Source organism: Pan troglodytes, chromosome 7 (assembly GCF_028858775.2).
Source record: "Pan troglodytes isolate AG18354 chromosome 7, NHGRI_mPanTro3-v2.0_pri, whole genome shotgun sequence".
NCBI lineage: Eukaryota > Metazoa > Chordata > Mammalia > Primates > Hominidae > Pan > Pan troglodytes.
Window position 1 is genome coordinate 115,210,803 of NC_072405.2, and position 26,841 is coordinate 115,237,643.

The 26,841-nt window shown below is 37.1% G+C and overlaps 1 pseudogene; it reads left to right on the plus strand.

Annotated features, from left to right (window-relative positions):
* Nucleotides 1-23,685: 23,685 nt before the first annotated feature.
* On the plus strand, nt 23,686-24,150 carry LOC743352 (large ribosomal subunit protein eL29-like; annotated as a pseudogene).
* Nucleotides 24,151-26,841: the final 2,691 nt, after the last annotated feature.

Sequence of the window (26,841 nt, forward strand, 5' to 3'; positions counted from 1 at the left end):
CAAGCAAGTCAGCAAAACAGTTGGCTTCCTCTAGGTCAAATGGGTAAGCAACATGGGGAAAATTTACAGCAGGGAATTCAGGACCAGGGGAACACATCACAATCCAAGAGAGAAGATAATGCATTGAGATTAACTGGGCTCCAGTTTCCAATCCCATCAGAGTCTAGTCCTGAGCAGTGGAAAATGGCAAATTTGGTCCCCAGACCTAGTAACTGGTTTGCTAAAAAGTTTTCTAAGAAAAGAACTTAAAAACAGGGAGAAACCCAGGTATGAATGGGACCAAGGTTGGTGCTAAACTAGTTAAGGGTGATTAGATGACAGCCTTCCCAAAATCATAGTTAGCAGCTTCTCATATCCATCTACTCATGATAAGGGATTAGTTCTAAAGACAGTGTTGGGGTTGAATTTGTGTGTTACCAGATTAGCTTTCTATTATTTCAATGCTGTATATCAAACCACATCAAATCTAAGAGACTTATAAAAATAAGCACTTATTATTGCTCATGTGTTTATGGTTCTGCTAGTCAGACGGGCTTTGGCTGATTGCATCTGAGCTTATTAGTCTGCAGTCAGCTGGCAGGAGCTGGCTGGGATTGCTAGTCAAGGATGGCCTTGTGCAGCTAGCTGATAGGGTGATAGGGGTTACTGGGATGCATGTCCCACATCATCCAGCAGCTTAGCTCAACCTTATTCTTATGGCACTAGATTGGGTTCCAATAGAACAAGCAGAAGCATACATGGGTTTTTGAGACCTAGGCTCAGAACTGGCATGCTGTTGCTTCTCCCTCATTCTACTAGCCAAAGTCATAAGGACAGCTGAGATAGATTCTACCTCATGATGGGAGAAGAAGTAAAGTTGCATTCCAAAGGGGATGGATATAGGGAAGAGTGAGGAATTGTGGCCATTTTGCAATCTACCACATTTGGGGCCCTGAACTTCAACTGTTAGGAAGAAGCAATATGTTGTCTAGAAACCAGGTGGGGCCAGGTGGGTTTCTGGCTCTTCTCCTATTTCCAGCTATAAAAATGCTTCTCCTTTCAATGTTGTTCTCACCTTGTTGATGAGGGATAAGTATATAACTATAGTAACTCTCCTTAGAGCATGAATAACTAGTCACCTGTTCAACAATCTAGTACTTCTAAAACAATTTTAATCGCTACCTTACATGCAGTTTCTTCTTCTGTAAAAGATGGATAATTATAATACTTACCTCATATGATTTTCATGAGGATTAAATAAGCTAAGAAAAACACGTAGAATGGCATCTTGCATAAAATGAGTGATCAGTAGGTGTTAGGTGCTGCTGTTATTGTTTTATCATCAGTTTCATTATCATTATTATTTGTCCTAGTTTACCTAAATAAAATGAGATGGTTGCAGACAATGCAGAATATTAAGGAGTATGGGGCTTTAAAAACTGAAACAACCTTCTCCTTCACATAAGGACAGTTTTGAGGAAGACAATCATTTTGAATCTTTTATTTTTTTCTGGTAAGGGTGATAAATGTGTGCCAACTGGCTATACTTTCTGAGGAACACAGCTTGAAAATCATTGCTGTAAGAGACCAAGGATCACAAACTCAAATATCCATGAGGCCTGACTGGTAACACCAATCAGCAAAGTCAGTAGGGTGTAATTCAATAGAGAGGTGGGTGCTGTGGCGAATTGGAGCACCATCTATACGTAAGAAAGCTAATCTTAGATAGAATCGGCCTTGACTGGTGATAGAAGGAAAAAAGAGGCTATTTCTTGTGATCACAGCTTTTTCAGAAGGTAATAAGACTGGTTGGAAGGATAGAAAATAAACATGATTCCACTGGGTATGGTGGCTCCTGCCTGAAATCCCAGCACTTTGGGAGGCCAAGGTGGATGGATCATTTGAGGTCAGGAGTTCAACACCAGCCTGGCCAACATATAGTGAAACCTCAGCTCCACTAAAAATACAAAAAAAGAAAATAAAGCTGGGCATGATGGTGGACACCTGTAATCCCAGTTACTTGGGAGACTGAGGTGGGAGAATCGCCTGAACCAGGGACGTAGAGGTTGCAGTGAGCTGAGATTGCATGACTGCACTCCAGCCTGGGCAACAGCGAAACTTTGTCTCAAAAAATAAAATAAAAAGAAAATAAACATGATTCAAGTAGTGAGAGAAGATTATGGAAGCTCTTGAAATTGAGATGTAGTAGGGAAATTTAGATTTAACATGGTGATGTTGATTCAGTGGAAAAGATGACTTTTAGAAAATTTAGCTCCATTTGATAAAAAATAATTTAAAAATAGTATAAACCATGAAAGTATAAATATTGTCAGGAAAGTATAAGTGTAACCAGGAAAGTATAAGTATAACCAATGAAAGTATAAGTACTGCCAGGAAAGCTTGAGCTTGCTACTGAAAAGCTGGGCCAGAGGTAAAGACTATGGATTTGGGGAAATGAATATTCTTTGAAGGCATAAGATACTGGCCTGAGGTGCTGAGGAGCAGTAGTGCTAGGAATTTTGTGTGCATGACTATAGGGCTCTTTAGAATTGTGCCACAGTACAGCATCATGCAATAGAATCAAAGTTGTTCTTTGCAATAACGAATGCCAGTAATAAAGAATGAACCTGAGACATGTGCATTTCAGTGTATGTGTGTGGACAGAACTAAAAGGTTTAAAATCACCTACAGATATTGCTGGAAATTCTGTGTACAGATTATTGTCCTTATGTGGTAAATCTAGAATATATTTCCAGATATTTCTATAGCTTGAAAGCTTGGTTTTCTTTGGGGTGTGTCATCTTCCTATTGCAAACACATGAGTACCAATGCACTATGGCTCTATTTTATGATGATAGTCTCTCCCAGAACCATCATCTACTAATTTTGTTTAAAAAGTGTAAGCCACATCCTACCTCTCTGATTGGTAGATTTCTTCCCACCTTCCTAATGAATTTCCTTGGAGTTCTTCATTTTCCCCTGTAGGTGATGCTCTTGAGTTCATCTTATTCCTTCTCCATTTAGTGGCACTTGGCAGTGGTTCCAGGTAGCATGTTTATATTTTTTAACATGCCCACCTTTAGCCACAGGAGATACATTTTTTTCCCCTCCAAATGCTGATTCTGCCCATAAAGGTACTGAGCCTTTCTTCATCTATGCCTTCATCAATCCCTGTCTGAAATGCGCTGACCGTTTTCAGATGCCCGGGTTTACCCTGCTGGGTTTATAGTCAAGTTACAGCTCAGTCTCTTGAGTTGACCAAGAATGCAGATTATAGAGAGAGGCTGACTTCAGAGGTGTGTCTTCTTTGGACTCGATGTATTCCAAGAGAGAGGTATTTTTGATCTGCTGAAGGGGTCAATGCTTTCTTCTGACCTGGAAGCTAAGGCCGAAGTAAACTTCTAAAACTTCACACTGGGACTCCTCCCTACAACTGTCTCACCTGAGAAGAATCGGCTCAGATTCTTCTCCAGAAAATGGGCTTTGAAGGCAGCTGTGTCAGCTGCTTCAGGAATACTGACCTGTGTTTAGTCTGAGCAGAATTCTGTCATAGGCCAGTAATTTTACTTCTATATGCCTCAATTTCTTTCTTCCTAGAATAACGGGTTCACACTGGGTGATTATAAGTGTCTTTCAGCACTGACTCTAATCCATGTTAATTCATAGGGAACCATGGTGGGTTCTTGAGTAATATAAATTATTGTGAAGCTATGTGAGCCACATTGAGCTAGTCTTCTTCGAATAATTTTTAGTAGATCAAAACCTCATTGCTCTTCCGAACCTTTCTATCATATGCCTGCTTGTTCATAGTACCCATTTTTATAGAGAAAGCAGATGAATAAAGAGCAAGTGGAAAGTGGAAGAATAATAATAGTCACCCAAATGGGAAAAGCTGGTTTTGTATATCAGTCCATCCCTCCAGATAGACTGTATTAGAAGGTCATGTGAGGATAGAAAAAAGATGTGTTAGATAAACTGAATTTTTAAATAAATTAGGATAAAGAATTCTGACACATCCATTTCAGGAGAGAGACTGTACTGCTAATGGGATTAGAAATCTGCCAAATTCTTTGATTTTTAACTTTATGCATTCATCCTCATGCAAGAAATGGCCTTTCATTCCATCTGGAGAGGACGGACTGATGTCCAAAAGCTCCCTTTCTTTTGGACAGTGCTGAAGTCGGCACTGCCAATGTTTGTCTGCATGACTCTCCTTTTGTATGCTTTCTTTGCTGACTGAGTCTTATTAGCTGATATTTTCTTTTTCAGATATGTTTGTTTATTCGAACAGGATGCAGTCCAGTCTTGCTGACTTGTGAGTCATTTTTTGTTTCTTGCATGGCTTTGTACATCTCTGCTTTGCTCCATTGTAGGTTGATATTACTCTTGATTTCTCAATGGGAAATCTTTTTCCCTTTCCTAATACATGGGAAGTGAAAACGTCACTGAATTCCCAAGTAATAAGAAACATACAGATACTTTCATTTTTATTCTTGGCATGATTTGTACACAATCTTGCATGAAGAAATTGGGATATATTTCAAAGTTATGTTCTATGTCCATAAAGTGTTGTGGGACTTTATTAGAATCACAATCTGTGAAGCTGTCTTTTCTCAGCTATTATGACAACAATTTTTTAAAAATTAATAACCAGCCTTTTACCTCTAGCATTACTTATTTAACTTTGCTGCCTGACCATTAGTTCTAGGAGAACATGTATTTATTTTATCTACAGATCTTTGGGGCATCAAAGTCACAATGGTATACTGTTGAAAACAATATTTTAAAAAATCTAACCCAAAGCTCACTCCTCCCAATTACCCTTCCTCTCACTTCTCACCCTACCTCTTGGTAAAATGGCATGCAACTTCTCCAGAAGTATGTGTATAGCTACATAGCCTTGTGTTAAAATATTATTTTACTTTCAAACAAACCATTTTACAGTTGTTATTTAATGAGAATTTTTGGAATATTTTTTGAGGAAAATGTCATAGCTTGCTTAAGGAACTGTTTCAAATAGCACCCAACACTCTCCATATCTTCTTTAAATCTAAATTGACCTTTATCTAGATCTCTGTCCCAATAGAGGATTGACTTGCCATCAGCAAGTCAAAATTTCACTTTAGCAGAAGTCATAAGCTTCCCTGAATTTACCCAGATGATGGTTTGCTATTTTTGTAAGAGAACACTGCCATTTTGCCAAAAGTCTTCTGTCTTGCAGGAATTGGCTGCCAGTACTGATTTCTTGGGCTGCAAATAGGGCAACAGCTGTGCCTTCCATACCAGGCTGTGGGTACAAGGTTGCCAAAGAGGCATTGTTCTAAAAACTGAAATACTCTGATAGTCAGCTCAGCCATCCCTGTAAACTTGTGTTTTTATCTCTTGGACTTATGAAAAAATTAGGATCAAACATAGATATTATTTGATTTTATGTAACTTTTGTTAAGTCCCTGAAGTTCACTAGTTTGAATTCTAGTTAGTACAATAGGCAATGATGATGTAGTGGAGGGAAAGCAACTCTAAGTGAAGAATGAGGAGATGCGGGGTTTGGTCCTTGCTGGACCTGTTGAGAATTTGGTCTTACCATGTATAAAATGAGGCTGTTGTAAAAGGTGATATTTAAGGTCTTTTGGTTCTAAGATTATCTGTGAGCATTTACCTCTGTATTAGTCAGGGTTCTCTAAAGGGACAGAACTAATAGGATATATGTATATATGAAGGGGAGATTATTAGGAATATTGACTCACACGATCATAAGGTGAAGTGCCACAATAGGCCAACTACAAGCTGAGGAACAAGGAAGCCAGTCTGAGTCCCCAAACCTCAAAAGTAGGAAAGCTGACAGTGCAGCCTTCGGTCTGTGGCCGAAGGCCCGAGAGCCCCTGGCAAATCACTGGTGTAAGTACAAGAATCCAAAAGCTGAAGAACTTGGAGTCTGATGTTCAAGGGCAGGAAGCATCCAGCATGGGAGAAAGATGAAGGCTGGAAGACTCAGCAAGTGTGCTCTTCCGTCTTCTCCTGCCTGCTTTACTCTAGTCGTCCTGGCAGCTGATTAGATGGTGCCCACCCAGACTGAAGGTGGGTCTACCTCTCCCAGTCCACCAACTCAAATGTTAGTCACTTTGGAAACTCCCTCACAGACACACCCAGGAACAACACTTGCATCCTTCAATCCAATGAAGTTGACCCTTGATATTACCCATCACAACCTCTAATCTTAGAAAAGGACAATCTTTCTGATTTGTTTTCTTTGGGCTATGAAATGTTTAGAGTACATTTTTGATAAGCCAATAGACATATGTTACAGATTTCCAGGTCTAATGGATTAGATGAAAAGATCAAACGTTGTTAGAGGAATTTCCAGTCACACTTTAACTTGCCATTCATTCAGACATTATTTGGAAAACAATTGTAAGCTCCATGTGGGGAATCTTCCTCCAACTGAGGGATCTGCCTCCTTGTAGTGGTGCCTCCATAATTTCTCTCTCTCTCTCTCTCTCTGTCTGTCTCTCTCTTCATTCCAATATCTGTTCTCTAGTTTAGGAAGATAAATTCTTAGGGTCCTAATGAACATTCTTGTTACATAATTAGCTATTTAGAGGGTCATTTGAGGATTTTATTTAGTAGTTCACAATGTGTTTGTGAATTTCATATGAAAACTGAAACTAAGTATATGTCTTTTACAAAGGAATAGATCCTTCATATTCTTTTGAGTCAAAGTATCTCAAATAGGCTTCATTGCCTCACTGAGCTGTGTGTTTCTGCCTAAAAATGGTGTCTTTCCCAAGCCGCTTTTACATCCTCAAATTTAAGCAGCAAGGTCCTAATCTCTCTCCAGTGCCAATGATTGTTCTTTCTAGTTATGTGAATTTTGTTTTAGCATGCAACAGCATAAATCATTTATTTGTTCTGCATGAGAGAAGAAGAAAAGTATAGAGCTTAAAAAATTATTTTCAAAAACCGATGAGTTTTTTTTTGATTATATAAGATTTTTTGCTTACTCAAGCTAAAGGAATGTGGAAAGTAATAATTAGCCCATAGTAAAGCTACTTGAGGGCCTTTTGAAGAGTTAAATTGTGGTATTATTTATAGACAAAAAGGTAATATTTTCTGTGTTTTCTCGCCTCAATTTGTCTTGTTGCTTTAACACATTACATGTTATAATGTAATCTATGAGATAGAAACAATACCAGGAGTCCTAATTAAATTAAAAGTAATTACCAGTTGTACAGATAGGGCTTTCAATTGAGCAGCAGGAAGTTGATATTTTGTCATCCCCAGTTTATCTCCATGCACCGAGCACCATTCTTTGTACTAGTTATTAATGGCATTTTCTCAACGGTCATGAAGAGTGTGGGAAATAGGGAACAAGAAAGAACAAAAGGAAGAGAGGAATTAGAGGAGGCTCAGAGCAAGACAAAGACAGAGAGGAATCTTTCTGATGCTCTTCTTCAACTAAGATCCAGAAAGATTTTTCATACATTGAGGGGACCTATTGCTGTCCTTCACTCACCTATGGAAGAAATATTTGCCCTGCCCATATTAGGAGCATATCCTAATTTTTTTCTGACTATGAGCAGAATTTTAAAAAGAGAACCACACACATTCTGTGCTCAAGGTTTGGTTTATGATGTGACAGATTTTCCATTTTCAGAAGGAAAAAAATAGTTCCAGCTCCCAACAGGAATTTAATTTGAGAGAGGGAGGGAAATGGCAATATATAAAGATTTCCTACTGTCCAATTTCTTATTCTGCTTTTCAACTGGGCATCTTTTAACAGTTGGAAGCAATGCCATTCTCCCAAGAAGAAACAGTGCAGGCTTTTTAAGAGCATGTTCAGAGCAATGTCCGTTTGATTGACCGTTATCTACCTGGCATGCTGCTGCTACAAATATGAGCAATTATTGGGAAAGCAGTCAAATTAAATTTTCATAACTGTAAAACTGCGTTTTACCTTAGGGGCACAGCTTCCTGCCTATTTCTACAATCTATTTGCTATGCTTTATATTAAATCTAAACAAATGAATGTTTACCAGCTTTAATATTTGAACAGCATGCCAGTCTGTACCCTCTCTCCCAACAACTTTCTCATCTTTCTAGGAATGTTCTACAGGGAGTTTAACTTTTCTAATATAATGTAGATGTTTTGGATAGGCTTTACTTAATGGGTTCTTTCCTGTCCACCCAAGTACACCTTTGGTTCATTCTTGCCTTTAATAATCAAGCAAAATCAACAAATGGCTTAAATGAAATCAAGTTTTTTTTTTTTAGATCATTTTTACCAGGGTTTTAAAGCCTGATGACTTCAACAGGTCCAACCATTGTACAGACGACACATGTTGTACGTGGCAGGTGGGACAGTGTGTTCCTTTCCCATACTTATGGCCAACATTGCTAACTGATTACAGCACAGTGCATCATGGAGAACAGATATTGGCTCTTGGCAGCCATTCGAATTGATTTGAGTTGACACATAAGGCGAAACCGATCTTGCCATCCCTGGTGTAAATGGTTTTATCTTTGTGTTCTTGCTGCCCTGCCTGGCATCTTTCTCGTCACTCCGTCTTCGGCCCAGCCTCACCTGGGCTCACTCTTCCCTGAATCACATGAGCCTGCTGCTCCCACTTTGACCTGTCCTTCCGATCTAGTTCGAGTCCCATCTCTTTCATGAAACATGATGTTTTTCTAGATTTCTCTGGATCACATCGACCTGCCTTCTCTGATGATTATACCCTTGTCACTAGAGTGACCATATGTCTTGGTTATTTTGGACAGCCCAAGATTTGCCTGCTATCTTGGACTCCTGGCTGGCTAGTTCACCTCTGTCTCTTAAAAGTGTCCCAGAGTGTACAATATATGACATGGTCTCCTTATTCATAGCCTGTAACTTATATTTGCCTTTTAATAATCTGTCATCTTATATGAATCTAATCGTTTTAAGTGAACATTCCCCACTGGCTGAACAGTGGAGGGCTTCTCTTTTATCCTCCCTCTGGAACTAGGTTAGGAACAAAGAAAATACCTCATAAATCAATGATGTTTGAATACTGGTACATTCTTAGTGGAGTGTTCGGAAGATTGTTTTTTATTTTTTTTTAGATGTGCTTGGATAGCCTTGATTGTGAAGGGCCTCTTAGGGTTCTGCCAAGATATATGGCTTATTCTTGTTCCTAATCCGTATCTTCCCTCCGGTGCCCTCCCAGGGATAATGTCCTTGGAAACAACCTCTCCCAAGTTGTAGGGGTTTCTGATGGATGATAAAGTAGCTTTTTTTGGCCTACTCTGAAAATCCAGAAACTCCTGTCATCTCTGACTGCCTTCATTTTAGCAGACATTTATGTGTTACCTTGTTTCCTTACCTTTCAAGGAGGCACTAGAATACATATATTATTTAATATGCATGGAGATTCTTTTGATCAAAGGGAAAGTTTAACTTGTGTTTATTCCTAAATGATATTGTTTGTTTTAATTTTGTAGAATTGGGTAATATTAGAACAGAAAAAAATCCCCAGAGATGTAATTTAAGCCAGCATCTCATTTACAGAGGTTAAGAACTTCAGAATTTTATATTTGAGTTCTCATCTGGATACAAAACTGGGCAGATTGCAATGAAAATATTTCCAAGTTATTTTGTTGCTTGTTTTCTAAAAGGTGATGTTTTGATTTGAGGAAAAGAAATTCTTGCCTGGAAACAGCCATGGGAAAGGAAAAATGGAGAGCAAAACAACCTAGAAAGAAGTCATAGGTTCTTGAGAGTCTGTAGTACTGATGGATGGGATGAGGTCTTCATAGCCCAGCTCATTGACTTTGTTCATCATCAACAAACTTAATAGTGAATGTGTTAAGATGAACATTTACTCATGACTGTTACTTTGATCTTGTTGCAATATTACCTTGTTTGACAGGGATGTTATTATTACCCTCTCACTTTGTCTTCAACTGTCTTTTAAAAAGGCAAGAAAAAGGAAGAAAGAGGAGGAAATACTTAAACTCTTTGTGGTCCAGAGAAAATTAAATGAAATGTTGTTTGTAATATAGAATAGAGTAGAACTAGAGAAATATCGTTTAATTTCTCACTCTCAGGCCTAATACCCGAACCCATGCATATACTATTTCCAAGAAGTAGAAAAAGAAGAGGACAAAATAATAATTTCTGTAAATAAATGATTTATTATATTAGAGACTACCTGTGCAAAAGAGTGATACAAATAATGTTTAGTTTTCCTAATAATTCACTTTTTTAACCCATTCCATCTTGACGTATCTTTGTGACGATTTCTTTAACTTTTTATATCTTAAGACTTTGTGCTAAAGGTATATCAAAAGTGAATGCCATGCTGATCACCAAGGGAAAGAGTTTTTGAAATATCCACTAATATTCTCAATCTTAAACACTTATGCAGACTCAGACGGCTTTAGTAAGTGGAAAGAAAGAAACATAAAAAGTGATTCATACCTTCACCATAGTAAAATTTGGGCAGTTGTGGACTGAACATCTGTGTTTCTCAAGGGACTCAATCCTATGGTTTCAGGCAGTGAAAGACATTTTTGAATCCTTTCCAATGGCTTCCCACCTTTTTTGGCCACATAGAACTGGGCTAGGCAAATAATCAACAGCATTTTTTTTTTTATCTCTCGCTGTGCTGAGTGTTACACTAGGTGCTTTGGGGAAGGATGCCAGAAGGTGTATATATGGTGCATTGATATGGCTGCATACTCTATTCTCACTCTCAACTTATTCTCAAAAGTCTTATTTCTCAAGAGAACAGCTGGATGAGCTGTTTCTTCCTTCAGCAAAGTGATGCCAAATATTGGTTTCTGAAACTGGTCCCCTGATACCTGCCTTTGTTTCCTGAGAGACCCAGGCTTCAACCACCTAGGATAGACCACAATACACCTGCCTGCTTCATTTGTTAAGTTGCCAATAGATGCTCAGGATTTTTCAGTGTGATAATCAGTAAATAAAGTTTTAAAAACAACTGAATACCCATTTCAGCATTATTTTCTTAATTAGACCTTTTGGGGAAAGTATTGAATCCTGATTTGGGAAATAATATTGAATTTTACATTATTTAAATCCTGAATTAATAATGTATAGTTTACATTAAACTGTAAAATGGAGACAATTCATATGTATTTCAGATTATTCTATAGGAATTTTAGTTTCTAATTTTGTTTAATCAGTCATTTATTTAACAAATATTTGAATACCCCTTATTTGGCAAATTTTATGCCAATTGCTGGGGATACAAGTAGTAAAGATGACAGTCAGGTTAGCTGATGCAATGGAAGTTAAATATGGTATGGGGGAACTACATTACATAGTAATTTTTTACTTTTAATTACAGTAGCACACTTCTAATTCGTTAAGCATTTATGAGATATCTACTCTCTGAAATCATGCACAGTGCTGCAGACACTGTGGAAGGAGTGTACTATGGTTCTTGCCTTCCAGACCATCACAATGTGGTCTCTGATTGAAACATTTTTAAAATTATTCTTAAAGCAGACATGGTGACAATAAATGAAATGCTAGGAGAGTTGGAGGAAAGAGAGGACAACTGTAAAAGAGAGTGAGAGTAAGAGAGGGGTTATAAAGGAAAGAATTTGAGAGAGCTTCTTGAAAGACGATGGGTTGGAGTTGAAACTAAAATAACATATTGAGAAAAGGGGTAGAGAAGAAGAGGGGGAGATGGCAAGACCTTTCTGAAAGATTAACCTGGCTAGCCATATGCAGAAAACTGGAACTGGACCCCTTCCTTAAACCTGATACAAAAATTAAGATGGATTAAATACTTAAATATAAAACCCCAAACCATAAAAACACCAGAAGAAAACCTAGGCAGTACCATTCAGGACATAGGGATGGGAAAAGACTTCATGATAAGAACTCCAAAAGGAATTGCAACAAAAGCCAAAATTGACAAATGGGATCTAATTAAAGGGCTTCTGCACAGCAAAAGAAACTATCATCATAGTGAACAGGCAACCTACAGAATAGGAGAAAATTTTTGCAGTCTACCCTTCTGACAAAGGTCTAATATCCAGAATTTACAAGGAACTTAAACATATTTACAAGAAAAAAACCCCATCAAAAAGTGGGGAAAGGATATGAACAGACATTTCTCAAAAGAAGACATTTATGCAGCCAACAAACATAGGAAAAAAAACTTCAACATCACTGATTATTAGAGAAATGCAAGTAAAATCACAATGAGATACCATCTCATGCCAGTCAGAATGGCGATTATTAAAAAGTCAAGAAACAATAGAAGCTGGTGAAGCTGTGCAGAAATAGGAACACTTTTACATTGTTGGTGGGAATGTAAATTATTTCAACCATTGTGGAAGACAGTATGGCGATTCCTCAAGGATCTAGAATGAGAAATACCATTTGACCCAGCAATCCCATTACTGGGTTGATGCCCAAAGGAATATAAATCAGTCTATAAAGACACATGCACACGTATGTTTATTGAAGCACTATTTACAATAGCAAAGTCATGGAACCAACCCAAATGCCCATCAGTGATAGACTGGATAAAGAAAATGTGGCACATATACACCATGGAATACTATGTAGCTATAAAAAGGAATGAGATCATGTCCTTTGCAGGGACATGGATGAAGCTGGAAGCCATCATCCTTAGCAAACTAACACAGGAACAGAAAACCAAACACTGCATGTTCTCACTCATAAGTAGGAGTTGAACAATGAGAACACATGGACACAGGGAGGGGAATAACACACACCAGGGCCTGTTGGGGAGTGGGGGGTGAGGGGAGGGAACTTAGAGGATGAGTCAATAGGTACAGCAATCCACCATGGCACACGTATACCTGTGTAACAAACCTGCATGTTCTGCACTTGTATCCTGAAACTTAAAGTGAAATTTAAAATAAATATACAAACAAACAAACAAACTGGATGTTAAGGTAAGCAAGTAAAGTCATTTTCTAAGAATAGTGAGAAAAATTGCTGTAGATTGAGAATTAAATCTAGACATGTAAGTAAAGCCTGTGTTATTAAGGAATTTAAATGACAGGTTGAGGAAGCAGGACATTATGGAGCATGTGAAGGAGGCCAACTAAAAGCTTTCCAGCAGGGAGTGACATTGATTTGATGTTTCAGAAAATAATGCGGGTGGCAGTACTCATATGTATTGGAATGGACAGAGACTGGAGATCAGTTAGGCAGCAACTGTAATTGTTTGGGTGAGAGGTAATAAGGAGTACAGCTAGGGCAGGGGAAGTGAGAACTGAAAGGAGGGATGGAGGGGAGAGAGTGAATTGATACAAAACCAATAGAGCTTTCTGACCACTTAGAGGATAGAAGTAGGGAGATCATTATTTGTGAGTGAACTGACAGGGATGCTTGAAGGTGCTAATACTGATATTCTATGAGTGAGTCACAGATTGGATTTTGCACGTAGCAAGTTTTCGATGGCTTTTAACAGGGCTGTTTTAGTCAGCATCACAATAGTAATGAATTGATGACAAAGTAGAAAAGAGGAAGTTGCATTTATGAGTAGAGTCAACTCAACTTGTCAATTATGGAGCTAAAAATTGGCCAAAAAATAGAAGAAACAGATTTTTTTCTATTTACTTAGGACCAAATGGATGGTTTTCTTTTCTTTTTTTTTTTTTTTTTTTTGCTGCAAAGAAAGATTATAAAAAGATTTTCTTACTTTAATAATAAGAATAAAAACTAACATTTATTGAGCACTTCATAGGTACCAGGGACTGTTGCAGGTGGGCTTATATGTATAATGAGAATGTCAATCATATAGATCATACAGGATTGGTAATTATCAAATATCAGTAGCAGCTTCATTTTCTGTTATAAATTATAAATACAAAAAAGATTAAATCCTGATGTCTAATTTGTATTATGTTGTTTGTCCTATATTTGTTTGAATACCTATCATGCAGAAATTCTGATGCTGAAACAGAAAATGTGATAAAATATTCTGCAATTTCTAGCTGGCTACTTGGCTCTTCTGAGCCCTTCAAGGATTTTTCAAAATATATATATTTTTTCTGCACCACAGCTCAGAGTTGCTAAATCCAGAAATTGAAACATTCTGAGAACCAAATCATTTCAGGGTGAATCAAAGCTCTTGGAACATTGCCCTAGGATTTTGAAGATAGTGTTTAATAGTGAAAAATGTTCCATATTTTTAAGGAAATCCCAATTATGGAAGCTGCCCTGTTTGCATCCCCAGCAACGCAAGGTGTCTGACACAGGGTGTCTTGGCCCAGCTTTCACTCATATGACAAGCCGGGAGGCTGTGGGTCAAGGCAAAGGTCTTCTGGCCCCTTAGGCTGGTGACTGTTTCCAACTCCATCTTAAAATCTAGAAATAGGCACCTTCTTTATTCTGTTGTAACAAGCTTCTCTCCCGGCTGCCATTTTAGTGCCAGCAACTGTGGAACAGTTTTGAGCAGGAGTTTCTCTCCCTGCTCAAACCCCACCACTATCTTGCCTGTGTTTTTGCTTGTTTGTGCTCTGCAGAACTGGTGATGGGCCCAGAGATGGTGAGAGAGAGCGAACACTGACAAGTCTTAAGACTGAGAGGCATGAGTTATGGAGGCTGACATGATGTGATGTTACTAATTGTGTCACTTGAGAGCAAGTTATTTAATGCTTTTGTACCTTAGTTTTCTCATATAAAGAGAAAATAAAATGAGAGTAATAAAACCTACATCCCTGGGCAATTTTGGGAATCACACAAACAGAGCATATTGTACGTGGTTAATACATGGGAGCTGCTGTTATTATTATTCATAGTAATAATAATAATAAAGTAGAATAAAAACAAAAGTGAAGCAAGAATGATGAGGAGCCATGGAGTAAAGGCCATTAGCTGGAATACATCCACCTCTGAAACATGATGGAGAAACTTGACTGTCATTCCACAGGGACTTTGCCTCTAATAAGCAGGAATCCAAGGTAGAGTGAAGCTGCGTTAACTTGTAATATTTTCTCTCTCCTCTTCTCCTTTAAGTTCAACTCATTTTTCATATGCTACCTGAGCTGTCCTTTTCTATGATGCTGTCACCACTGACTTTTTCTAATCATGACCTCCTTTTGTATTGCATTAAGGCAATACATTACATATTGTCTAGTAATGTTCTCTGATTGCTTTTTGGAGGTATGGCTTCCAAATGAGATTGGGATTTCCCTGAATATAGGCAACTTGCCTTATATTTCTCATATGTCCACCACAGGACCTTATATAGCTGAGTACACTGAGAAGAGCTAAGCCAAATACCATAATGAGATACAAAGAGTAATAGCCATAAGTTTCTTGTTTTAAACTTTTTTCAAAGTATTTATTTTTATGCTTTATTTTTCATAGCAAAACTAGTATATATGTGCTGTACAAAATCGGAAATTTACAGAAGAACACAAAATCAAAATATATTAAACAGAGCTATGTATTGTTACATCATTTGAATTTCTCTGAATACATATTAAGCTTTGAGCTCTTGTGGAGTGATAACCCTTCCCATACGCTATTTGGGATTCTTAGTGTTAAGTTTCTTATGCCATATAAAACCTTTTGGGGAACAGGTACATTTTACTTCAATAGATAGTATAGGTTGGTGCAAAAGTAATTGCAGTTTTTGCCATTGAATGTAATACCAAAAACTGCAGTTACTTTTGCACCAAACTAATAAATTTTCCCTCAAAGATGGAGGGAGTATGTGCTTTTTCCTTGTTAATTTTCCACATGTGACCTCACTTTCCTCTCTGATTCATACAAATTCATAGATCCTTGACTTGGGTGGAGTCTTTAAGATCATTTTATTTAAGTTTCGCATTCGAACTATGGGGACATTGCTAGCCCAGAGGCTGCAGTGATAATAGTCAAGTGAGGTTTGGTGCCCAAGACTCAGGCCTTCTGGGCCAGGGTCCATGGCTCCTCATCTTTCTTAATGGAGAATGATACCCTTCAGCTGACCATCTGCATATACTGTGCCTGTGACCTTCTCTTATTTTTCCTCTATTGAAATCATTCAAGAAATTCCCATTTTACAGAGGCGAAATGTATTACCAAAAAGGGATTTCTAACTGGACTAAATTAAAGTTTGCTAGGGTTCTGTGGAGGCATTTCCACTAAGTCTTTGTATTTCTTTCTGAAATTAATTCTATTTTACATTTCTAAACTTGAGTACATGGACACATATGTGTCTGCATATACCTGTATGTATGTATGTGTGTGTGTGTGTGTGTGTGTGTGTGTGTGTATATATGAGAAGTATATATATATTCTTATATGTAAGTATACGTATATATATACTTATATATATACATATAAGTATGTATACTTATATATAAGTATACATACATACTTATGTATAAGTATATCTATATACTTCTCTCATATATATATATATGCAAACATACACACATTTGTATAATCTTTCTGATCAACAACACTCATCATTATCCTCCACAGCTGTTTGTTCTAGTGTAACCAAAGATTGTGTCAGAAAGCAATCAGTATAAATATTGTCACTTAGGTCAGAATATATTATTGTAAGGCCAGGGGAGGTTTGATTGGTAAAACCCAGAGTACAAAGCATTGAAATGAAAGGAAAAACTTAAGCAAATAATTTTCACAATCTCCACTCTTAACTTGATTATCCTAGTATCATCTCTTCATCCTTTTATCCCATGTCCTCTCCTCTCTTATATTAGTTATCTGCTGTTATGTAACAGACCATTTCAAAACTTAACAATTTAACACAACAAACATTTATTATCTCAGTTTCTGAGGGTCAGGAATCTGAGAGACTTAGCTAGGTAGTTCTGGCTCAAGTGTCTCATGAGGCTGAATTTAAGCTGCTAGTCAGGGCTACAGTCATCTGAAGGCTTGACTAGGGCTGGAGGATCTGTTACCATGCTCACTCATGTGGCTGTTGGTATGAAGCTTCAGCTCTTTGCTATGTGGGCCTTTCCAAAGGGATGCTCCCAATATGGCTTTTCTCCAATCAAGTAACCAGAAAGAGGGAGAGAGAGAGAAGAGAGAGAGGACAAAGGAGATAGAAACCACAGTGTCTTTTATAACCCAATATTGGAAACTGCAAACCATCACTTCTGCTGTGTTTTATTCACCACACAGAGCAACCCTGGTACGATGTGGGAGGAGACTGTATGAGGATGTGAATACCAGGAGGCAGGGACCATTGGAGACCCTGACGTTGAGGGGTCTACCACATCTCCCCTCTCCCTTAATTTTCCTCTTTATCTTGAAATCTCTCCCTTCAGCATGGATTGTTGGTTGCCAATTGGCAGAAATTTTGTTTCATTCCTATCTGTCATATATACACACATAAACATGCACATGGGCATGCACACACACACATCATCAAACGTTAATGCTTGAAAAAGTGTGTTCATTTGAAACGTGTAGATGATTTGCGACTTCAGAAAAAAAAATGTGACCCACCCTGTTTACACAGTGTTGCTGCTAGACAGTTTAGGGTGCTGTTGATGTGTGTGGACCTAAGGTGAACTCTGAAGGTAGAGATAGGATGGGGCTGGTTGAGTTCATATTTTGAAAAATAGCCAGATGAATTTTTAAAAATCTGATTAGTTTCTAAATATCTGTATTTAATTTCTGAAAAAATTTTTTTAGACAATAAACAGGCAGCACCAGGCTTTCCATAAATGCTACTGCTAATTCTCAAGGGTCTACTTGCAATCCTTTTCAGTGCATGTTTTTTGGACATAATAATGGCTGAAAGAGGAAGAGGAGATCCCAGAAAGTGCCTGTGACATGGGTTGTGTGCAGACCTGAGGGAGCATACCATGTTTTACTAGATTTGGCTTTTCCATTAATATTGGACATTTTAAGTTCCTTTTTTGTATGTTGGCATATTGCACGAGCATCGAATGCTACCAGCTGTTTTCATGACTGGTACTGAGTTGGTAAAAAATGAGATATTTTCTCCTCCAGGAGAATGGGATGAGTGTTTGGTAGGGACACAGGAGGGAACTGCTATTTCTGTCCTTGACTCTTCACTTTCTTTCAGAAAACATTCCCATCAGTGGTACAGGTCTTTTCTGTGTATACTCAAGTACTTTTGGAAACACGACTATTTAAATAAATTCCTAGTATTTGCAACAACATCCCGATGAGATTACTTTGCACTTGGCATGTCAATTTCTAGGAAAAAGACCCCATTTCATCTCTCTAGTCTGAAAAACGTTGTTCTCTATCATATTTCACAACATCCCATTTAGTCACCATTCATTCTATTGCAATGTAGTGGGAAGAGTATTCATTTTTGGAGTCAAAAAGACTCAGGTTCACATATCACTGCTACTCACTGGCTGGATGGAGTGTCATGCCTCAGTTTGCACTTCTGAGAAATGAAAAGTAATAGTAAAGATATTAGGCACGGTTCTAAGGGCTTACCTACATTCTTCAATTTAGTCATTCTTCAATTTATTAAAATGTTAGCATATGTGGTAAGTTTTCATCACATATACTAATATTTTCCATATTTTGAAAATAAGAAGATTGAGATAAAAAGACTTTGAGTTATAGAGCTGATAAGTGGCAGTGTTTTGATGGAGACTTAGATGTGCATGACACTAAAGTCTTTCCTTAACCTGTTTGCTGTGCAGCTCTCCATAATAGCGCCAACATATGAATTATGTTGGTTTAAGATTTACATGTGAAAATGAACTTGTATCGACCAGCAGAGTCTCGTAACATTAACACTTTAAATAAATGTTAATTCTCTTTACTTCTTTTATTTTGAGCAATTTAGCCAACAGATGAAAGGAAGAACATCTGTTTAGCATGATGACCTCTGTTAAAAGAGGCTTCTATCTTAGTTTTGCATAATGATACCATGATGGTTTTTTTGGGAAACAGATTATAGATGTTCATAAAATTGACAAAGGAACAAATTGGGCACCCCTGGATTCTTTCTAAAGCTTAAAACCTGTACGGAAAAAAAAAAAAAAAAGCACATTAAAGGTAGTTCTTCCTCTCTTAAGTAGTGCCTATTTTAATCATAACCTTTGGAAGAAAATTTAAATGTAAAAAGGTGAAAATTAAAAGAACTATAAATAACAACAAATGGCTACCTTGTAAATACAAAGCCACATTCACTCCTGGGGCTGTTATGTCTACAAACTATTTGAACAACAGTTAATAAGCACATTCCCGATGAAAGAAACAGCTAACTGATGTTTCATCTGAGTGCACCCTTTGTTGAGCGTGTTCAGAAATGTAGAGCTAGGAGATAGGGATTTCTGTGCTTTTCACATTAAGATGTATACATGTGCCCACTGAAGAAAATGAAGGGTTTTTCAGGTTCCCCAAATATTCCTTTACAAATATTCATCGCTGTCAAAAAATAATAATGTGCTCTTCATGGATTAGCTGAAAAATTATCTCCCATTCTTGGTGGCTTTCCTTTTCTCTGTGTTCTCAGTCTGAGATAACCCGTGTATGGCTCATGGGCCAGTATTACCTTGATTTGTATGCTGTTTTTTAGGCTTTTGGGGATCAATGGCCTAGACCAGGGACAGCAGAGTCCAACTTTGGCTCTTTCCATGTAGCAAGGGCAGACCAGCAAGTCACTGGCCTAACTGAATTTCACTCCATCCTGTACATTCTTTTTTTTTTCAGATTACTTCAAATTTATTTTTCTTTTTTCTTTTTTTCACATCTGGCTGTAACTTTATTTTTCTTGCCACATTACAGTCTTTTCAGGGATTTTTAAAATTGGTGCTTTTAAGAAGCATATCCCAGGTTTTTATTATCTTCAGTGATGCCCTTACAGAAACTCTTAAATTTATTTGTGTGTATATACGTATTTTTTCTTTTTTTTTATTATTATACTTTAAGTTTTAGGGCACATGTGCACATTGTTAACTGCAAACCTGGGGGCACTGTAGGACTAAGAACTTAGACTTGCTTTTTAGAAATTTGACCCCACATTCTTTGGGCCACAGAAAATGAGAACAACCCTAAATACTAAATTGTGCTTTTTTTTGGTCTTCAAGTTCCCATTTTCCCTTGAATTTTTCTATTTTTTTAGGGCAAAATCACTACCCCAGATAATATTATTTTACATGAAAATAAATTTATGCTTTTGAATGGTCTGGCACATAAACATGCTATTGAAGTGATTAAAGCTAGGATAAAATGGATTTAAATCAATTTTTATAATAGTTTGGTTTTCAGATTACCCAGTTTCATGTTCTGATTCCATTAGTTACTATGTTTGATTATGGAAGAAGTTATCTATCTTTTCTGAGTCTTATTTTCTTCATCTTTAAAATGGGATAAAATAATGGCGATTTGATGGAGTTGTTTTGAAAAGCCATTGATATGGTCTGTACATGCTTGGCACGGAGCTTAGTAGAGTTAAATATCATGGCATATGCCCCTTGACTATTTGAGTTTACAAAGACAAGGAAAATTAGCTGGATTCAGTAACTTAATGCATTACAATTACAAATTAGTTAAGCAAAAATGACCTGTTTCTTCTAGCCTACAAATATAGGTATTCGGAAGGCACATCTGTAGCTCATAATAACTGCTATTTATTGAGTACCTAATACATTTGTGGAAACCAATGTAATACATTTTTTTAAAGATATACATTACCTAAATGAATCCTTCTAGTCACCTATTTTTATTTTATAAATGATGAAACCAAGGCTCATAGACAGTAAGGACTTAGTCTATGATCAAACAGAGTTAACAGCAAGAATTTAAAAGCAACGTCTCACTTAGCCACCGTGTTGCACTGTCAACCCATCAGAGAAGCTAAAATATAGTCTGGGATTGTACCACAGGACCACTCAAAATATAGAATCATAAATTATAAATATTATATGAATATTTCAAAGTATGCCTACTGTTTTTAAAACCTTTTAACCAGGTCATTTGTCCCAAGCCAGAGCCTTTGAAAACCTTTGAGTCATGGAGGCTTGCAAGTCTTCATTTGGACCATTGCATTAGTAAGAATATGGCTAAATTTCTTCTTTAAGCTTTTCTTATATTTTTATGTTCATGCTAATTACACCATGTACAAAGCAGTTTCACATATGTTTACAAAACAAACCCTTACTACACTTTTGTAATTACAAAGTCTGCCACTAAATTACTGTTTCATGTGTTTGTGTTTCAATTATTAACTGTGGCAGCATATAACTAAAGCTGCAAACATGTCATTTCTGTGATAATAAGTGAACGCAATTAGCAGCATATCTATTCCACACACAAAATATATTCATTTGCATTCTGTCTCCTTGTATTATTTAACTGCATTTAGGCCAAGTCATGTCATTTCTCTGTTACCTTTTTTTTTCAATCTAGAAGAACTCTGTCTGATTATATAAGTGCTTTTATGATGTCTAAATAAACATAATTGTGTGAAGTGAAGATCAACAGACACATACCTCACTCACTCATTTGTTTATTTTCTGAATATTCTCCTAAAGCTCTCAATTCTTCCAATTTGTGGTGATTATTTTTAAACTGATGAGCTGGACAAACAATAAAACTTTGCAAGTTCTATAGTTTTATCAATCTCTTTTCCTGGGTGGGGAGCCAAGTCTCTTTATTACTTTCCAGCCATAGGCAAGTAGAAAAGTAGCTCTATTGTCAGTGTTGCATTCACATTATATTAGCCAAAACTCTGGGTGGTATGTAACAGAAACCCAACTCAAAATTGTTTTGGCAAAAACATGAATTAATACAGAGAATTTGGGATCTCACATAGAACTCAAATCTAAGAATGTAGCTGAACCTAATAAATGAATCGAGGTCAGGGACTCAAAAGTCATCAATTCTGGTTCTCTCTCTGTTATCTTAGTGTCTGCTTCTTTCTTCTCTTCTTTCCACACTCTGCTTTATCAGCCATTCAGCTATGGCCATGGGTGGAGTCATCTGTTTATACTTGGCTGCTCCTTCTGCAATCTTGTGGATTAATTGCACATTTGTGATGATGAGGAAAAAATTCTTAGGAATAGGAGTGTTGGTCAGGCAATTCAATCCAGCAGTCACACATGTACACAAGTGAGCACACACAAATCAATGGCATGTTTGGATGACCAGAAACCATTTCCAACACCATCGCCTGCTTAATATTGGTCATGTTCTCAGACTACATGAAAATCAAACATGCTATAGTGTAGGAAAGGGCAATGGTTTCACTAAATGCAGTGAAATAATGACAATAGTTGCCATTATTGAGCTATTACCTTTGAGTAAGTCACAGTGTTAGAAGCTTTAAAAGCATAATCAAATTTAATTTTCACAACAATACGATAAAGAGGAAAATATTATTATCCCTATAGAATAATATTATAATGATGAGCTCCAATACTAGCATTATTATTACATGATGAAGCAAAGGCATAGAAAGAGCAAGAGCCATCTCAAAACTGCTCAGCCATGTGAAGTGGCAAAGCTGGATTCATTCTGCAGGCTCTGGGACTACAGAACCCATGTGGTTAACCACTAACCAGTTTATAATTGCATTTAATTTTCATTGTTGTGTCTTCTGTTCAAGATCTCAAAGTCAATTCCTAGAAACTAAGCACCCAGAGCATTCCACTGTGCGATGTTTTGATGGATTGAGATAAACTGATAAGTGATAAAATGATATTAATTATAAGAGAGTTGTAATTGTAGCAGAAATTGTCTGAAAATGGCTCTGTAACACTTGTATCTTAGTCCAGGTCCACTGGTTTTTATCTGCCTAACCAGTTTTCCTTTCCGTTGTCCACTTGTTTGCCTTGTACACATTTTTTTCTACTCTTGTTCCTTAGAATAGGATTCTGTCCTATTCTGTTACCCTGCTTTTTTCCTTTACTTTAAACTTGGAAGGCAATCCTACCCTCAAAAAAGAGAAGAGATCCTAAACCAAACTCTATTCACCCAAAACAGATGTAAAGGATACTTTATAACACCTATGTACATGCCATTCCAAAATGAAAAAATATTGACATTTAGTCATCTTTGATTCAGCACATCTTTAGAAAATATTAATAAAACACTACAGATATATTCATCAACAATATTTTTGTTTTGTACGTATTTTTAAATTTACATAATTTGTATTATACCACACATAATACTGTGCTGTTTGCTTTTTTTAATGAGATCTTATGCATTTGAGATCTGAATTGATTAATATCATGTATTCCCGGTAGCTGGGACTATAGGCATGCTTCCACCACGTCAGGCTAATTTTTGTTTTTGTAGAGACAGGGTCTTGCTACATTGCCCAGGCTGGTCTCAAACTCCTGGCCTCAAGCAAGTCTCCTGCCTTGGCCTCCCAAAGTGCTAGAATTACAGATATGAGCCACTGCACCGTGCTCAATATTTTCTCCTAATAGTTTTAGTTATATTTTTCACATTAAGATCTTTTTATACATTTAGACTTCATTTTTGTTTTATTTGTTTATAGTGTGTATCGCAGATGCTGCTGACATTGTCTACACCTACCTAAGCTCTCCTGCAGCATAAGAGAATTTCTGCAAGCTGACTATCCCCTTAAAAGTATTTGCATCTCTCTTCTGTGCGTGGGAGGCTTCTCTGACACAAGACAGGTATCAAGATCCTGGACAGGTGTTGGGGGAGTTGATGCCCTGGGGCAACCTTCAAAAATGAGATCTATAGTGGTTCTAGGCATTTCAGGAGCCACGGCTTAAGGTGCAGACATGGCCAAGTCCAAGAATCACACCACACACAATCAGTCTCGAAAATGGCCCAGAAATGGCATCAAGAAACCCTGACCACAAAGATACGAATCTCTTAAGGAGGTGGACCCCAAGTTCCTGAGAATCATGTGCTTTGCCAAGAAGCACACCAAGAAGGGCCTAAAGAAGATGCAGGCCAACAATGCCAAGGCCATGAGTGCACTTGCCAAGGCTATCAAGGCCCTTGTAAAGCCCAAGGAGGTTAAGCCCAAGACCCCAAAGAGTGTCAGCTGCAAGTTCGATTGACTTGCCTATATTGCCCACCCCAAGCTTGGGAAGCGTGCTTATGCCCACATTGCCAAGGGGCTCAGTCTGTGCCAGCCAAAGGCCAAGGATCAAACCAAGGCCCAGGCTGCAGCTCCAGCTACAGTTCCAGCTCAGGCTCCCAAAGGTGCCCAGGCCCCTACAAAGGCTTCAGAGTAGAGATCTCTGTCTGCCAACGTGAGGACAGAAGGACTGGTGTGACCCCCTGGGGCTGCCGTCTGCATAGGGCTGGTGTCCTCCTATGCTATTTGTACAAATAAAACTGAGGCAGGAAAAAAAATGGAATCCATAGATAAATGTTAGTTTCCCATCCTCTGGGGGACAATCTTAAGGAGTATATGCCACATGTTTTCTCCAAATTCACAGTGAGGATTAAGCTCCAATTTTCATTAACAGCAATCTGTTCATTAACACACCTTTTGTTAACTTTACTCTTCTCACTTTCTCCTGCTTCCTCACTTGAGCCACCAAAGATTCCCTCCAAGTAAACTGCTTGCACCCAAGTCTTCACCTCAGGGTCTGCCAAGCTAAGACACTGTGTGAGACTTTTTACTTTTATTTTTGGAAAGCCATTTTTCTCAATGCCATATATGGAGAAAATCCACTCTTTTTGCATAGATTTGAAGAAGATAATCTCTTATGAGCTTGGTTCCATTTTCCACCTCTCTATTCTACTATTCCATTCATATATTTCCACCAGTCCTGCACTGTTTTAATATTCTGCCTTCAATACATGTTTCTTATCCTGCTATGCGAGTTTTTACCCCGCTTTTCCTTAGAGAATATCTTACCTGTTTTAGTCCTTTATGCTTTCCAAATGAATTTTAGAATCACTTTGTCATGTTCCATAAAAGATTCCAACAGGATTTACACTGGAATTTTATGGAATTTATATATTGATGTTAAGATCATTTATCCTTATAAAACTGAATCTTCCTGTACATGACAAATAAACATGCCACATCCCTTCACTTAATGAGAAATTCAATTAAGTCTTTCTGGAATTTTTTTTTTAATTTCTCTATAAAGACTTTGAACACCTGTTACGAAATGTATTATTGGTTTACAGTATTTATTCTCTATAATCAATGTTATTTTTTGTTCTATTATATTTTCTAAGTAGTTAATGCTGCTTCCACTGCTGCATGCTCATCATTAATCCTTGCCATTAATGGCAAGTATTAATTTAGCCTTAGCTCTGTGCCAAGCACTATAGTAATTGTTGAGGATACAGTAGTAAGCAAGACAGTTGGTCTTGCTCTCTAGGAGCTTCCAGTCCAATGGGGTAAGATGTCTCTTCTTAGTGAGTACTCACAAATGCTCCAAAAAATGATAGTATACTAGGAAAGAACATGACTTGGAGCAATAAGATTCAGGAAAGGCATCTCTGAGCAGAAACATGAATATGATGAGGAAGAAAGTTACTCAGTATCTTGAGGGAAAATCCTTCCTAGCAGAGGAAATAGCAAATGTTGAGGCCCTACAACAGACAAATTCTCAGTATACTAATATTTTATCCAAAAATCTCAATGAACTATCTTAATTATTCTCATTAATTAATTAGAATTTCTATTGCATTTCTACACAATTCTGCTATCTAAAAATAATAAAGGAGTATTACTTCCTTACCAATCTCTATAATATTTATTTCTTTTTCTTATTTTATGAGATTGACCGAAAACTCCAGTACAATGTTAAGGAAAGAGAGATAGTAAATAACTTTAATAAGAATATGTCTAAATGCTTAAAATATCTTTACTAAAAACCATTTATAAGGTTAAAGAAGCTCTTTTTCTTATCATCTTACTATTTTTTAAATTGGTAATAAGTAGTACATTTTTCTGCAGGACTTTTAATAAAAATTAGCAGTCACCTTGGCCACTCCTCTCAACTCTGATTCCTATCCTAAGATGCACCAATTTTAACTTTTTCCCTCTTGTTTTTAGAATTTCCTCCACATTTTTGAATAATACATTACTATGGTTATTTCTTTGTTTTTTTAATTGTAGACATTGTTTTAGAGTTCCTGCTAGAGGAGCTTAGGATTTAGTTCTGTTTTTAGCACTCCATTCACACTTCTTTTACCCCCTTCTTCTGATGACAGTTATATGAAAATTTTTGTTAATAAAATAGTCAGTGTTTTTATGATATGTGGATACAGATATCTAGATATACATTTCACAGCCAAGTCGTATAGTATACTATGTGTACATTTCTCATGTGACATTTTGTTTGTTTCCTTCCTTGTTTCTGTGGAGCACATCCTTCAGTAGCTTCCTGAAAAAGGATGCCAGTGGGAGGCAATACATATTTTAGATCTTTATTAAGTGTAAAAGTCTTTATTTCTACCCTCATACTTGATTGGGAATATGATTGGAAAGAGAATTCTGTAATCAAATTGCTTTTCCTCAGAATTATGAGGGTTATTTTTGCATTGTCCTCTAGTTGCCAGTGTTGCTGTTAAAATGTCTGATGTCATTCTAATTTTTAACACATTTTGTATGATTTTTTTTCTCACTAGAAACAAATGTTAAGTTCTTATCACTAGAAACTTTTAAGATCTCCTTATCCTTAGTGTCTTGAAATTCCACGATAATGTTGCTCGAAGTCTGTGTATGTGTGTGTTTGTTCTCATATTCATATATTCATTGTGATAGGCATTCAGTAGGGCTTTTCATTTTGAAGACTCATACCCTTCAGTTATGGGAATTTTTTTTGTCTCTAGTCTTTGACAATTTTCTCCTTCATGTTTCTCTGTTCTTTCTTTCTGAACTCTTAGTATTCACATACTCATTTAAACATCTTTTCTTTTTTAATCTCTTGGGATTTTTGCTTTGCTTTCTGGGAGATTTC